At 41.3% G+C, this 15,526-nt stretch overlaps 1 protein-coding gene across 2 annotated transcripts in view; it reads right to left on the reverse strand.

Annotated features, from left to right (window-relative positions):
• Positions 1-15,526, reverse strand: part of SPOCK1 (SPARC (osteonectin), cwcv and kazal like domains proteoglycan 1) — a 474,634-nt gene that overhangs the window by 271,922 nt on the left and 187,186 nt on the right. The window lies entirely within an intron of this gene.

The following is a 15,526-nucleotide window of genomic DNA, read 5'->3' on the forward strand; positions in this document are numbered from 1 at the left end:
CTGTGGGAATGACAGGAAACAAAAGGAAGGAAAAATCCTGTTCTTAGGGGAGAGCAGACTCTCTGTAGTTTAGTGAGGTACATTTCTTGTGAGCTACTTTTGAAATTTCATGACCTGGTAGAATTTAGTGCGACTGAGATGCTCAGGAATAAAGGGCAGTTTTCAGTCATTTGTGGTTCCAACGCTAACATTATTAATATTGTATTGCTCTATTCTCTTCCCCGCCTCCACCCTCCTTCCCTTTCTGAAGATTTTTTAAATAGGAAGCATCTATTTTATTTCTGTAGAAGGTGTGATGTTGCATTCCATATGATTTTATGAAAATATGGCAATAAGTGTGAATATAATGTAACTGGAATATGCTTCACGCAAAAGATCTCTTGTAAAATATCATTACAAAGATTATAATCTACTGAGGGCGGTCATCCTGTTTGTATGAATGTATCATTCTTGTATCTAAAATAAGAAATATAAGTCTGAGGTCCTATTGTAATTATGCAAAGTGTGGGCCATTAATGGTAGTTTTGAATCTTGATGTCTCCCATTAACCAGGACAATTGACTGGAGATGGCTCTGTTTACTTGCAAGCTTTCCTGAGAGTCAGGCCAGGAAAAATGTCACCTGGTACTGGAATCCATCTTAAACCTGATGCTTTTCCATTTAGAAGACCCAGAGAGAGAAAACATTCCCGCCTTGTGCCAAAGCTATATAAGCGGGTGGAACAGAACAAAGGAGACTGCAGTCATGAGAAATCCCCCAGCTACCACCTGAGCTGGAACAAGGACTGTACCAGGGGAAAGGATTGGGACCAGACTAGAAAGGCGTCTAGTCTGTGAAAGAAGCTTATTGGAACATCTCTGAGGGTGAGATTTTATCTGTAATCAGTTTCTTACTGTATTAAGCTTGCGTGTTTTTGTTTTATTTTGCTTGGTAACTTACTTTGTTCTGTCTGTTATTACTTGGAATCACTTAAATCCTACTTTTTAATCCTTAATAAAATCACTTTTGCTTATTAACCCAGAGTAAGTAATTAATTCCTGGGGGAGCAAACAGCTGTGCATATCTCTCAGAGTTATAGAGGGCAGACAATTTATGAGTTTACCCGGTATAAGCTTTATACAGAGTAAAATGGATTTATTTGGGGTTTGAATCCCATTGGGAGCTGGGTGTCTGGATGCTAGAGACAGGAGCACTTCTTAAGTATGTTCAGTTAAGTCAGCAGCTTTTGTGGGATGTGGTTCAGACCTGGATCTGCGTTTGCAGCAGGCTCAACAAGACACGGTACTGAAGCCCAAGCTGGCAGGGAAAACGGGCTCAGAGGTAGTCTCAGCAGATTAGGTAGCAGTCCCAAAGGGGTTTCTGTGAGCGAATCTGTCACAGAAGGCTCATCCCAGGCTCCTAGTTCTCTCAGTCACTGTTGGCCCTCAATCTTTTTACACACACACACACACACACACACACACACACCACAGAAACTGCAATGACAACAAATCGTGCTTGAGAAGACGACTGTGACGGAGATCTAGCTGTCACCTTTCACCTTTGAAGCATCACTGGTCATCACACTGCACCAGCTAGAATTCCTCACTGGATTTAGGCCCAGGTAATCCTCACACCACCCTACAGCTCTATCAGGATCTCCCGGGACCACAGCTGTCCCTGGGATTCCTTTTAGAGGAAGGTTCCCTACTGTGAAAATGACCCTGTGGGATAGATAACACAGACGCAGGCATTTCACCCATAAATGCCATGGGGCCAGTCAGAAATAATATGCATCCCTGCAGGTAGCATCCCTAACCAATTCAGGGCTATTAACTCCCACTCAGCCCCACTTCCTACCCCATTTGGGATTCCAACCCCACACAGTACCCTTAGAGGACCTGAGCAATTTCTACCATAATGGTGACCTCCTACCTTCTCTCTTGCTTGGGTGTGAAGAGATTGGTGTACAGAGGGTCCTGGTCTATACACAGACCGAGTAGACATGATCCGGCCCATGGTATCTAGTCAAAGCTTGCAATCTGCTAAGAGGAATTAATTTTTTGTGTGGGGAAAAAAAAATCACCAGCATGGCAAGATATAAGCACTTCAATATATTCCTCTACCCACTGGGCTTCTTCCCTGAATGGTCTTCCTTCATCTCTGACCTTTTTCTATTTTGAAAACTGAAGTTCCTAATTAACTGATACAAAAGCCTATTTTCATATTACATAAACAGTTGCATCCATCAAAAAGTTCATCTTCAGTGCAATTTCAACAGCCACGCTATCCATGCTACAAGTTCCATATATCAAGCACACTGCATAGAAAACACACCAGACGACAGCCTAACAGGGAATGCAACTTCCTATACAAATTAAAGGAAAAGCATAATAATAAAAGCCGAAAGCCCAGCTGATCGCAATTTCTCTTTAAAGCCAAAAATGTATTTCATTTATTTATAGCCAATGGAAAAATTTTAATGGTACAGGAACAATATGCAAATACACTAAAATGCCATTTGATAAAAAAGAGTGGAACAGAAAAAAAGATGAGAATCTTTGCACAGTGAATGGACCATACTTCATACAATAAAATAATGATGAAGCCAAGAACAAAGTCATTAAACAAAATGTTAGAATTAATAAGCACAGCACATTTCCAGAATCAGAGTTTTTATTACTGATTATAATTTGTACTGTGGTAGAGTGTAGACACCAGTCATGAGCCAGGACCCCACAGTGCTAGGAGCTGTACAAAGAAAACAAAAGCTCAGTAATTTTTATTTAAAAGATTATATTAATTGATGAAAACTGTATGCAAAGAAATTTAATCTATATGCTACTTTCTCATTGCCATTCCGACTGTACATTTGAAGGCACAGATACAGGTATATGTGAGACTGAACATGCAGAATAAAATTTTCCAAGGCAGGAGCAATGGGTAAAAAAAAAAAATCCACATTTACACAGCAAAATCCCATATGTGTATATGCACATTGTGTAGGCAAATGGGTAAATAAGAGCAAAAAATCACCCAGTCTCCACATTCAAATTCCCATTTTCATGCACTTCTGTAGGTTTGCAAGCCTTTGAAAATTAAGCCTGCACTGCACAGTTACTGAGAAGAGTTATGAGTATTATGCTCACGTAAAATTCACAGTGGGAAATAGAACACTTGACTTGTATTTCATATGCTTGGTGTCTAAAAACATCTTTGCACAATGATTTGCAGTCATTCCCATTACTGCTTAAATTAAAATGGATTGTACTGTATTACCGCAGCACCTTGGGAATGTCATAATAGTTAAAGGGCTGGTGGTGTTTTTAATGATAGACTCACTTTCCATGGCTTTACTTGGATATTTCAAAGTGCTTCAACCTGAAACCTAAAAGACTTGTCAGCCCAAACATGTTTTTTTTTCTTTTTTTAAACCCTGACTGTTCACATCTGGTTAGGAAGAATGAAGAAGAAAAGCCTCAAGTTTGGGTGTGTCTGGATGCTTTATTGCCATGCTCTAGCTAGACAAAGATTTAATTCCCAAAAATGAGCATTTTCAGGAACTGTCACTAATAACTGAAATTGTGGGCCAGACTGGTTTTAGCCCTCGCAAAGGTTTGCAGCAGAGTGAAAAAGCACAAGCAGGCTTCCACTTGCTGCACACCTGAAGCACAGGAAGGGAAGGTCAGTGTTCAGGTCAAATATTACAGAACAGTCACAATCAGTGGTAGCCGTGTTAGTCTGTATCAGCAAAAAAAAATGAAGAGTCCTTGTGGCACCTTAAGACTAACCAATTTATTTGGGCATAAGCTTTCATGGGCTAGAATTCACTTCATCAGATGTATGAAGTAAAAGATACAGGAGCAGATATAAATACATGAAAGGATGGGGGTTGCTTTCCCAAGTGTTAAGACAGTCTATTGAGATAAATCAATTAACAGCAGGATACCAAGGGAGGAGAAATAACTTTTGAAATGGTAAGAGAGTGGCCCATTACAGACAGTTGACAAGAAGTGTGAGTAACAGTAGGGAGAAATTAGTATTGGGGAAATTAAGTTTAGGTTTTGTAATGACCCAACCACTCCCAGTCTTTATTCAGGCCTAATCTGATGGTATCTAGTTTGCAAATTAATTCCAGTTCTGCAGCTTCACATTGGAGTCTGTTTTTGAAGTTTTTTTGTTGAAGAATTGCCACTTTGAGGTCTGTTATTGAGTGACCAGAGAGACTGAAGTGTTCTCCTACTGGTTTTTGAGTGCTATGATTCCTGATGTCAGATTTGTCCATTTATTCTTTTGCGTAGAGACTGTCGGGTTTGGTCAATGTACATGGCAGAGGGGCATTGCTGGCACATGATGGCATATACCACATTGGTAGATGTGCAGGTGAACGAGCCCCTGAGGGTGTGGCTGATGTGATTAGGTTCTATGATGATGTCCCTTGAATAGATATGTGGACAGAGTTGGCATTGGGGTTCGTAGCAGGATTTGGTTCCTGGGTTGGTGTTTTTGTTGTGTGGTGTGTAGTTGCAGACTCCAACGTGAAGCTACAGAACTGGAATTAATTTGCAAACTGGATACCATCAGATTAGGCCTGAATAAAGACTGGGAGTGATTGGGTCATTACAAAACCTAAACTTAATTTCCCCAATATTAATTTCTCCCTACTGTTACTCACACCTTCTTGTCAAATGTCTGTAATGGGCCACTCTCTTACCATTTCAAAAGTTATTTCTCCTCCCTTGGTATCCTGCTGTTAATTGATTTATCTCGTTAGACTGACTTAACACTTGGGAAAGCAACCCACATCCTTTCATGTATTTATACCTGCTCCGGTATCTTTTACTTCATACATCTGATGAAGTGAGAACAGTCACAGAAAGCAAGTTTTAGATTCAAAACATTTGTATCGAAAATCTGATTCTAAGGATTCTGTTCTTCCAATCAGAGAATGAAAACATGACTTGATTTACTGTCCATATCTCAGTATCCAAATACTCACAGCAACATAGAAAGTTTGTATAAAATATGCCAAATTATCCTGACCAAGCAGTATCTATGTGGAACTCATGATCTGTTTCTAGACAATTTGCAAACAGGCAAAAGGGCAAAATTTGACTAATTGACTGGTCTCTGCAAATAGTACATCCAGCTGTAATGTTCACTGTGGCAGTAATAAGAATGTTCCTGGTACCCACAGAATACCTTCCTATGAGGTGCATTTAGAGCTGAATGACCTCTCCATGATTTTGACCACTCTCTTAACTAATCAGTGTGATGGCCTCACTTCAAGACTGGATGGTAATTCAGGGCAATCTGCAACATCTATGTATTACAATGACCTTAACTGGCTCTGTGGATATGAGGAAAGCGGTGGATGTGATATATTTTGACTTTAGCACAGCTTTTGTTACGGTCTCCCAAAGTATTCTTGCCAGCAAGTTAAAGAAGTATGGGCTGGATGAATGGACTATAAGGTAGATAGAAAGTTGGCTAGTTTGTCGGGCTCAACAGGTAGTGATCAACGGCTCAATGTCTAGTTGGCAGCCGGTATCAAACGGAGTGCCCCCGAGGTCAGGCCTGGGGCCAGTTTTGTTCAACATCTTTATCAATGATCTGGATGATGGGATGAATTGCACCCTCAGTAAGTTCGCAGATGACACTAAGCTGGGGGGTGAGGTAGATACACTGGAGGGTAGGAATAGGGTCCAGAGTGACCTAGACAAATTAGAGGATTGGGCCAAAAGAAATCTGATGAGATTCAACAAGGACAAGTGCAGAAACTTGCACTCAGGAAGGAAGAATCCCATGCACTGCTACAGGCCGGGGACCGACTGACTAAGAAGCAGTTCTGCAGAAAAGCACCTGGGGATTACAGTGGACGAGAAGCTGGATATGAGTCAGCAGTGTGCACTTGTTCCCAAGAAGGCCAATGGCTTATTGGGCTGTATTAGTAGGAGCATTGCCAGCAGATCAAGGGAAGTGATTATTCCCTTGTATCTGGCACTGGTGAGGCCACACCTGGACTATTGCATCCAGTTTTGGACTCCCCACTACAGAAGGGATGTGGACAAATTGGAGAGAATCCAGCGGAGGGCAACAAAAATGATCAGGGGGCTGGGGCACATGACTTACAAAGAGAGGCTGAGGGAACTGGGGTTATTTAGTCTGTAGAAGAGACGAGTGAGGGGGGATTTAATAGCAGCCTTCAACTATCTGAAAGGGGGGTTCCAAAGAGGATGGAGCGCGGCTGTTCTCAGTGGTGGCAGATGACTGAACAAGGAGCAATGGTCTCAAGTTGCAGTGGGGGAGGTCTAGGTTGGCTATTAGGAAACACTATTTCACTAGGAGGGTGGTGAAGCACTAGAATGGGTTACCTAGGGAGGTGCTGGAATCTCCATCCTCAGAGGTTTTTAAGGCCCGGCTTGACAAAGCCCTGGATGGGATGATTTAGTTGGTGTTGGTCCTCCTTTGAGCAGGGGTTTGGACTAGATGACCTCCTGGGGTCTCTTCCAACCCTAATATTCTATGAATTAAGACTTAAAGACACATATACTCTTAGAGGCTACAATATATGTATTGATTTTTTTTCAGTGTTTAAAAGGGCATCTCCACACATGCATGAAGGTGTCACATTAGAATAATTACACAAGCGTTTATTTATAATGCTTTTTAAAAAAAAGCACTGAAATGTGCAATCAGTCCTAGGATTGTTTAGCTGTGCATTCATTTATCATGGAATTCTGATTATCTGATGTTGAGGATCTGATGGAGGTAAAGTGAATTACCAGCTCAGCTCATAAATTAAAGCTGTCCAGGGATAGCGTCAACTTCCACTGTAGATTTTATTCTGCCGTCGTGCTCCTTGGCAATGGAGAACACAAGTAAGTCCTTCACTGTGGACAGTACATCCTATCCTGAACCACTCATTTCCCTCATATAACTGCCAAGGTGCTTGAGGGATGGATGCCCAGTTCTCAGCGAGAGATGGCAATTTTCACATAAATTACCGAATAGAATAGTATTACTTATCAGCCTCACTTGGGTAAGTTATATCAAATCCTAAGGTAGGTGTCACTTAACTGGTAGCAGAATAGGGACAGGCATATCGGTGTTCTTCAGATTGATCTCCCTCCCATCCACACCCATAACACAACAAATGGAAAGTCCGCTCGTTGAGCTGAATGGCATTTTGAAAACAAGCTGCTGGGCAGTAATTGACAAGAGGGAGATGTGTACCAAATGAAAGGCAAGATGCACTGCCCTGCCACAACCAGAATGGGGAGAAAAATAAAACCATCAGTGTAGGGATTGAACTTTACCTACCAAACAGATATTATATGACCCAGGTATATGATTATAACAAGAGCAGAAAGAACCCTGTTGATCAAATGTCAGTGGAAAAAATGTCAGAAAATGCAAAGGGGATGAAATGTTGTGCATATGATGTCTTCTTGGCAGAGTCTGGGAATCTACACTATAGAACGTCCCCGCTCCTGAAGAATTTATTGTTACTCTTAATGCATTCTGAAAGGCTGCCTTCAATTTACACTTTTAATTTTTGATTTGTGAGAACTGCAAAAGTTATTAACACACACAACAGGTAACATTTCTTCTCTCATGGACACAACACAATCTGATGTGAAAATATAATTTTTTTTTAAAAGGGCCCTTATTACAAATTACCGCAACAATTTTTTTAGATTATAATAATCCATCAATATCTACTATAAAATGACTGAGGGCTTCAAAGCTGATAGCTAACAGATCAGAGGAGAAATAACATGGTTTTACGCAATGGTATTGGAATATATATTTATGAAAATCTGTTTTATCTGATGGAATAATAATAGACGGAACAATAGCAATGATCCAGTTAGTGTTTTGGAGACCTGAATGTTTAGACTTCTGGTAGAAAGATTTTTAATTTATAAATATATGTGTAATATAGCATTCACAGATTTTTTTTTTTTTACTGATTAAGTTAGAAGAGAATAGTTGTCTAAACCCTCACTAATCCTTTAGACTAAGCAGAGAATAGTACCACAACTCCACACGGCCCCCCATCACATTGAAGCAGATATAAGATCCAGGTTCTCCGGGTGGCATTTCTTTTCCAGCGACACTGTATTAAAAAGTGAGCCATTAGAAGCCAAAGGAGAAGAGGTAGTCAAGATGCAGCGCACCAAATTCAACCAATCCCCTCTGAAGTCCATACAGTTGCATGACTAACTGACAGCATAAATTTATCCCAGAGTTCTGGACATCACTCCCATCAAACATGACGCTGAATGGAAATTGGCATAGCTTGCAGCCAAAGTGATGTGCCAGAGGAAAACCCTGTTTAGGATGTGCTGTAAATGGGAAACAGAGCATAGAATATTTCTACTGAAGTCATTAATGTTTCTATTTGTTTATATTCCCATCCTTCAACTAGGAACCAATTTGTCTGGAGTACCTCCCTTCAGCATCCCTCAAGTTCTTTCACCATGAAATGGAATAGTCTCCATTAATTAGAAAACTGGGATTATATACAGTTACTAACTCACAACTTGATCCAATATTATTCAAACAGGGTGCAAATTACTTGTCTGATTGGCTAATGATCTCAAAACTCACCATAGTACAGTAATTATCTATCACTGTGGTATCTGGGTATCTAAACCTGAGACTTTGCCCTTGGTATGTCTGGCCTTAGATATGGTAGTTAAATCTTACCATAACTAGAAGCATGCTCAGTTTAAGTAATATTTTGAGGTCAATAGTAGAGCAATTAAGGGGCATAGCACCTACAGCAGGAGGCTCTAAAAGGACACCTGCAGGCCCTTTTATTAAATGTACTTCATTCTTTTAGATTTGGGGCATGTTATTTTTTTTCCAGAAAAAAACTGATTACACTATTTGAGATCCTATACATTGTACAGGACTGAAACCATCGGAAATACAGAGCTCTACATTCTTATGGAGCCCAAATTTTGTTTCCACTGAAGTCAATAATGTTTCCCAAATCCTCAAGATCAGTCTCATATGTAGTATGCGTTTCCCTTTAAAAGTGCATGAATGTTAGCTGCATATTCAATGAGATCAGCGATATTAAAAGAAAATCAGGAACATTACTGACAAAACTAACAAGAGCGCCTGCTCTCTCTCCGCCCCCATCCTTCCAAAGTACAGATAAAATTCTAGCCAGAGCAGCCTATTGATCATCATCTTAATTTAAGAGCATTAAACACAGGATCATCACAGAGAGAGAACCTGTCTTCATCACTGTTGATGTAATATTATAAAGTTGGTTGCAAGAGATTTTAATATTACTCTAGTAACACATGAAGACAACTATATATGTTTTCTCTCTCAGGTAGCTCAGAATATATTTGATGTTTATTCCCTCTGCAGTATTTTGGCTATTGTTCTCTGTTGATTCACTGGGCATGTTTTAAAACAGTGCTGATTTACTGATGATTTACACACACAATACATACACATTTTTCCTATTAATAAACCTCTAAAAGTAATATAACAGTCAAAAACTAAATTGCAATATAAGTTATTCAATCAAAATCTGCCATGTGAGACAAAGTAATAGAAAAGGCTTCTTATAAAACATATTTATGTGCAGAGAGATAGGTATGGCACTGAACAACTCTTGAAAATGGATTTATTCAGGCTCCTTTGAAAGCACATCTTAACCAGGGCTAAGAGAAAATTGCAGGTTCAAAAATAATTGTAGGTTCCATGATTTTCAGCCTGCATAACAATTCTCCTATTATCTTTTTTTTTTTTGAATGCTCATTAATTCTAAGCTACCTTCTTTTCTCCAGTGCTGTGGGAAGCCATATCTGGAGTTGGAATTCTGCACTTGGAACTGGAAAGAAGCAGATACAATTCACTGCAGATGAAGAGGAGGCATACAGATACAGACATGCATTTGTAGGCACAAGGGTCTAGCGGTACATATTCACCTCTGTGGGGCTGCTGGACTGTGAAAAACCCAGGCTACTCAGTGTTCCTTTCTCAGAACTGAGGGTATATTGCCAGTTCAGTCTTCCATGACTGCTCTTGGGAATGATGGAGGGGATGGAGGGGGAGCTCTTGGGAATGATGAAGGGGATGTGCCTGAAATCAGTAGTGTTACTCCAGTCAGCACAAGTGTATCTGAGGTCAGAGGGTTGGATCATATCCCTTTGATCCACACACAGAGGAACACCTCTACACGTGGATCAGAGAAGGGAATCTTTGTGGTAAAATCCATACTTACCCTGCATCTCACAGAACAGTCTGTGGGCTTGTGAATCAAAGAGGTCAGGGAGAATGGGCACGCTGGGGTATGCACATAGTGACCCATTGTCCCTATAAAGATTGAGGTGGAAGGACACAGGAAGTTCTAGGCCATATTATTTTTCTATCAGGTCTCCCACAGATGGTGGGTGGGGAGGGAGAACCCCAGAACTGCTGCTGGGTCCAGGAGTCCTGACCGCAGGATTTCACCGGAACTGCAAGCCTGGGTGTAGTATGAACAGGGCACCTGATTGGCAAAGGGGATTCAGGGGTGCTGCAGACCAGAACCAGATTGCTACCGCTCAAACAGCAGGGCCTCAGCATGTAACACTGGCTTCTCAGCATGCTTACTCCAGATTTCTTTCCTATGATTCTACCTCCTGCTGCATTGCTTATTGCTAGTGAAACATCGGGAAGTGTGTGTGTGGGGGGGGGGGGAATGGAGGCTTGAAGACACAAGTTGGGGCACAAAGCCTTATTGATCCTAACGATTTGTGGGGTTCAGGAGCTGTCCGCAAGGCTGTTCCTGCAGCAATGAAGGCACACCCTGGTGCCTAACAGAACAACCGGGTACAAATATCCACAAGGAAACCCTCAGAAATTCTCTAGCTTTTTGCCCCACAGAGGGCTCCCCCTCACTCTCACACACACACACCCCCACCCCCAATTGGGCCCTGCGTGTGGCCCATGGCGTTGCTAATTATTTAAAACCACACCCAGGGCCCTGCAAAGGGGTGTAACCAACTCTCAATGGTTGGTGAAGGAACCCACCTGGGCCAGAAATACCTTCTTCCAGGCTTCTCTCAGGACATTTGGGCAACAGGGGCATAGCTGCTGAGGAAGGAGAAGTGGTCTCAGAGGCAGTTTGGGGTATGGGGAGAGGGGGAACCCAGACTGCTGTCTCTGGTTTTAGGGCCCAAGACAAAGATTCCAAGAGCAGGGAGCAATGGGACTCTCCTCACCCATGAGGGAGGAAACTAACTACAGATGGTGCCAGCTGGCTCCTTTGTCTGAGGTCAGAAGAATGGGGCAGGATGGAAAATGTAGCTCAACTGGGCAACCCTCTCAACCCACTGAAATTAATGGGAGTTTTGCCTGAGTAAAGAATTGAAAAGTTGGGTCTTAAACCTAACATGAGAGAGAGCCGATAATTCTTTAAATTTCTTGGACTCCTGCATCCGTAGTTCTGGAAAATAAGCATATCACTATGTAGAAGCAGAGTTTTCCCACTTATTGTGCCCTTCTACTGGCTTGTTATTAAGAACAGTAATGATGATTCAATAGCCCCCAACATTTTGAATTCAAGGCATATGTATTTTCAGTACAAAAGTGCATCCCATTATTCCCATGGTTTCTATCCTTTGGGTGACGATGCCTTAAAAAATGCCATATGGCAAAGAAATTGCACACCATTTCAAATGGTTTCAACAACTTTAAGCCTATCAAAAATTATTTGTCATTTGTGCATATTACCAGAAAAATTAATAACATCTGTTTGCCTATCTAGGAATTTAGCATAGCTATTAAGAATAGAAGTGGCTCTCAGCAGACATTATAAAGAAAGCTGCCTGGGATTTATTTTGTTTGTTTTTAGCTTTCACTCATAATATTGAATAAACTCTTAAGTTAATTTACTGGCATATGCAATTAGTTGTCCATTATTATACACATTTAATTGTTATACTGAAACCTTTGAAATTAGAGTATTATGTTATTTTCCTTTATATTCTCCCCCCCTTACATGCAGCCTACTGGAAAAGCATGTCAAGCGAGATCTGTCAACTGCTTAAGCACTTTCCAATGACCTTGTCAAAAAGAAAGTCTTTGATTTATTTTTTTAAAATCCTGACTAAACCTTCCCCTTACGCTCTCTTACTTCCTACCATCTGCATCTCTGACAGAATCATGTTCAATAATAACGGCTACCAATCTTGTTTAGGCTCCGGGCTCTCCATGTTTTTACAGTTCCAACAGCTCGTCACAGTATGGCGCAGTTGGTAGCTCTCTGACCTTTGAACTGGCTTCCAGTAGGTTCATGACTAATACAGTAAACTGAGCAGGTAGAAGAGCTAAAAATGAATGCTCATCATTGAAGTACACTATTAGATGGTGTTGAACTGTCATAGTGGCCTTCCTGTATATGGCAAGTGAAGCAAAGCTACTTGGCATCCATCTCCAGGGTCTGTCTAGCAGGCGTTAAAGATGCTATGTCCCTTTTTGTGTAATATAATGAATTGTTCATTCATTGTTAGGGAAAGAAAACAGTTATTTTTTCTGCATTACAAGCAATTAGAAGACACACAGAAAAGATGACTACAAAAAAGTAAAGTGCACCAGCCTTCATTAAAAAACACACGCACAGACACACACACGCACAGACACACACACACACACACACAGACAGTGGAGCTATGCTGCTTTACACCAGCTGAGAATTTGACTCAGTCTAACGTCTGTGTGTAAGCTGTTGCTGCTCCATATGCCTCTGTGAGGCCAAGCTTGCAGAAGTACAGAACCCTAAACTCCTGCCCTACCCAAGTCTCAAATGGATTTCGAAGTCAACCTTGTGCTCACCTCAAGACAAAGACACTGAAACTGCAACTTAGTTAAGAATCCTGGTGGTGATATACAAGCTAGCCAGTCTCAAAATGATAATGATGACTAATGAGCCAATTCAGCTCCTTCTAAGTCTATGGCAAAACTACCACTGACTTCAGGGAGATCAGGCTGGGATTCCTAATCAGGGAATCTGATAAGCTATCTGAACCCAAGGGTCTGAGAATTCTCTAGCCCCCCCGAGAATACAAAATAATAGCTTTTCTGACGCCAAAATTACAGTAGATTTAGTCCTGCCCAGGGGAGCAGGAGAGCTGTTAACACTGGAATGCTAACATGAACTTAATGGAATTTAATTTCATGGGGAAAGTCTCAAAGAAAGAATTTTTTAAAATAAATGCTATTGCTTTTACTAGCAGCCCTCAGAACTTTAAAGTAAATCCTACTCATTGTTCATTTTCCCTTGTTTGGAAACTGCCAGACAACAAAAGTGTGGTGGATTATGTGCACGAGGAGAGAGAGCACATTCCGTTCTTTTTATCTCAACACTTACTCTTCAAATAATATTTTTATCTTTCACCAAGGTTTAATCTTGTCAATATCACAGTCTTACATTTTAAGTCAGTGTTTTTACCTCTCTCTTTTCCTCCTCTTTGGGGAAATGACATATGAAAAGGCCGGTGTCTACAGATTCATACACTATAGAGAGGATCATCTAGGCATTTTTAGCTTTAAAACTGAACTACAGCTCCAACAGGTGAATGTCCCATCCCCAAGCCATGGGGTAAATTACAGCCTCAGAGTAAATGTGCATGTAATTGATCTAAGGCTAAGCATTGCCTCCTTGATAGAGAAATAGACTGGGACTCAGGACACCCGGATCCTACTCCTGGCTTGGCCACTGCCTGCTGGCTGACCTTGGGCAAGTCACTTCACACCTCTCTGTTTCAGTTTCCCCAAATATAAAGTGGGGATAATGATGCTTACTTCCTTCGAAAGGTTCCAGTTGAAAAGAACTAGGTTTTACTATTAATCCTAGTTGGGTTTTTCCTATAAGAAACCCATGTAACTAGATACTGTTCTTTATTTTGGTAGTTCTTTCTGGAAGAATTCTGCCAAAGTACAGAGGGCCAGTGAAAAACCTATTGCACCATTTAAGCACTCAAGATAAGGCTTACCTGAGACTAAAGAGGTACATAGATCTCTGCACTAGGGTAAATGTCACCCTTACAGTGCATGGTTCAGTTACTCCTTTGCATATTCTAGGAAAAGAGGTTATACCACGCAAGAGAAATTACCTCTTCTCTGGCTAAACAGACAGGAGTCTGTAACAGATGTGGTGTTTGTTTGAATCACTTCAAGGCATCCTGGTGTCATTTAAGATTCTCTCAGATCATTCATATTTTTGCCCACAGCCAGAAATCCAAGTAACACTGTGCGTAAGATACTTGTACAGAAGCCAGCTCAGAATTCTGCAATGCTTTAGTAGGATGCACATTTTTGTTTTTCTTCTTTGAGAAGCACGGAGGTTCACAAGGGATTAAAGCGCACAAGTCCCATTCAAAGTTTTCTGCTTCTAAATCCCTTATGAGGTTTTTGGAAAACTCCCCCAACACTCTCAATTGGCTTTTAGTACAGATACACAACTTGATAAAAAAGCATCATCTGCCCCTTTCGTTCCACACTGAAGTATTTCCACATGGATATAGGAACTCCATCGAGAGAACTGGCTGGGAAACAGGGTTTCCCGACCAATGAGACTTTCTGAGATTTCAAAAAGTTTCCCATTCCACTTTGGGACAAAACAGAAACATCTGAAGTTTTTGAGAGAGAGACCCCAGAACAGCACATGGCCTGGCTCATCAGGGGATTCCTGGGAGGTGGGAGAATGGAAGAACGCTCAGGTGAGTGCCATAATCACCAGTTATTGGCTGTACTGGGGTCTCTCTCTCAAAAACGTCATGTCTCCGTTTTGTCCCAATATGGAATGGGAAAGTTTTTGAAATCTCAGAAAGTCTCATGGCTCGGGAAACCTGTTTCTCTCGATGGAGTTCCTTCTTTGTTCCTGGTGTGGAAAACAAATGACAGCCAAAGCTCAAGTTTGGAACATATGCATACAGTTTCATTAGGTTAACCAGATTTTATCTGATTTTATAGGGACAGTCCCAATATTTAAGGCTTTTTCTTATATAGAAGCCTATTACCCCCCACCCCCGTCCTGATTTTTCACACTTGCTGTCTGGTCACCGTAAGTTTCATTCCCTGCATCCCTTTCTTTAGCATCTCGCTCATTCAGTCCACCCCTTAATTCACCAATCTCTTCTCCTTCTTTCATCTCTACTGAGTCACTCTTCCTCCTCATTTATTCTGTAACTCATATTCATTATTGTATCCACTCTGACTTTCTGTTCCACACATTCCTGCCCTCATTGACACTCACAGAGGAAGAGAGAATGAAAAGAGAAACAAGGAGGAGACCAGCAGCCCCAGGATTACCTGAGGGAAAAGAGATCAAGCTGGAGGCCAGTAGCTCCCCATCATGACAGCAAGAGGTGTGGCTTCACAAGTCCATAAAGTTGAGGTTCTCCCTAAGCTCTCATATTGACAGCTCAGGAGCCAGATTCTGTTCTCAGTTACTCTTCTTTGAGTCTTAAAGTCAGTGGAGATGCCCTGGATTTAGACCCATGTAGCTGAGAACAGAATTTTGCCCCCAAGC

Source organism: Mauremys reevesii, linkage group 8, assembly GCF_016161935.1.
Source record: "Mauremys reevesii isolate NIE-2019 linkage group 8, ASM1616193v1, whole genome shotgun sequence".
NCBI lineage: Eukaryota > Metazoa > Chordata > Testudines > Geoemydidae > Mauremys > Mauremys reevesii.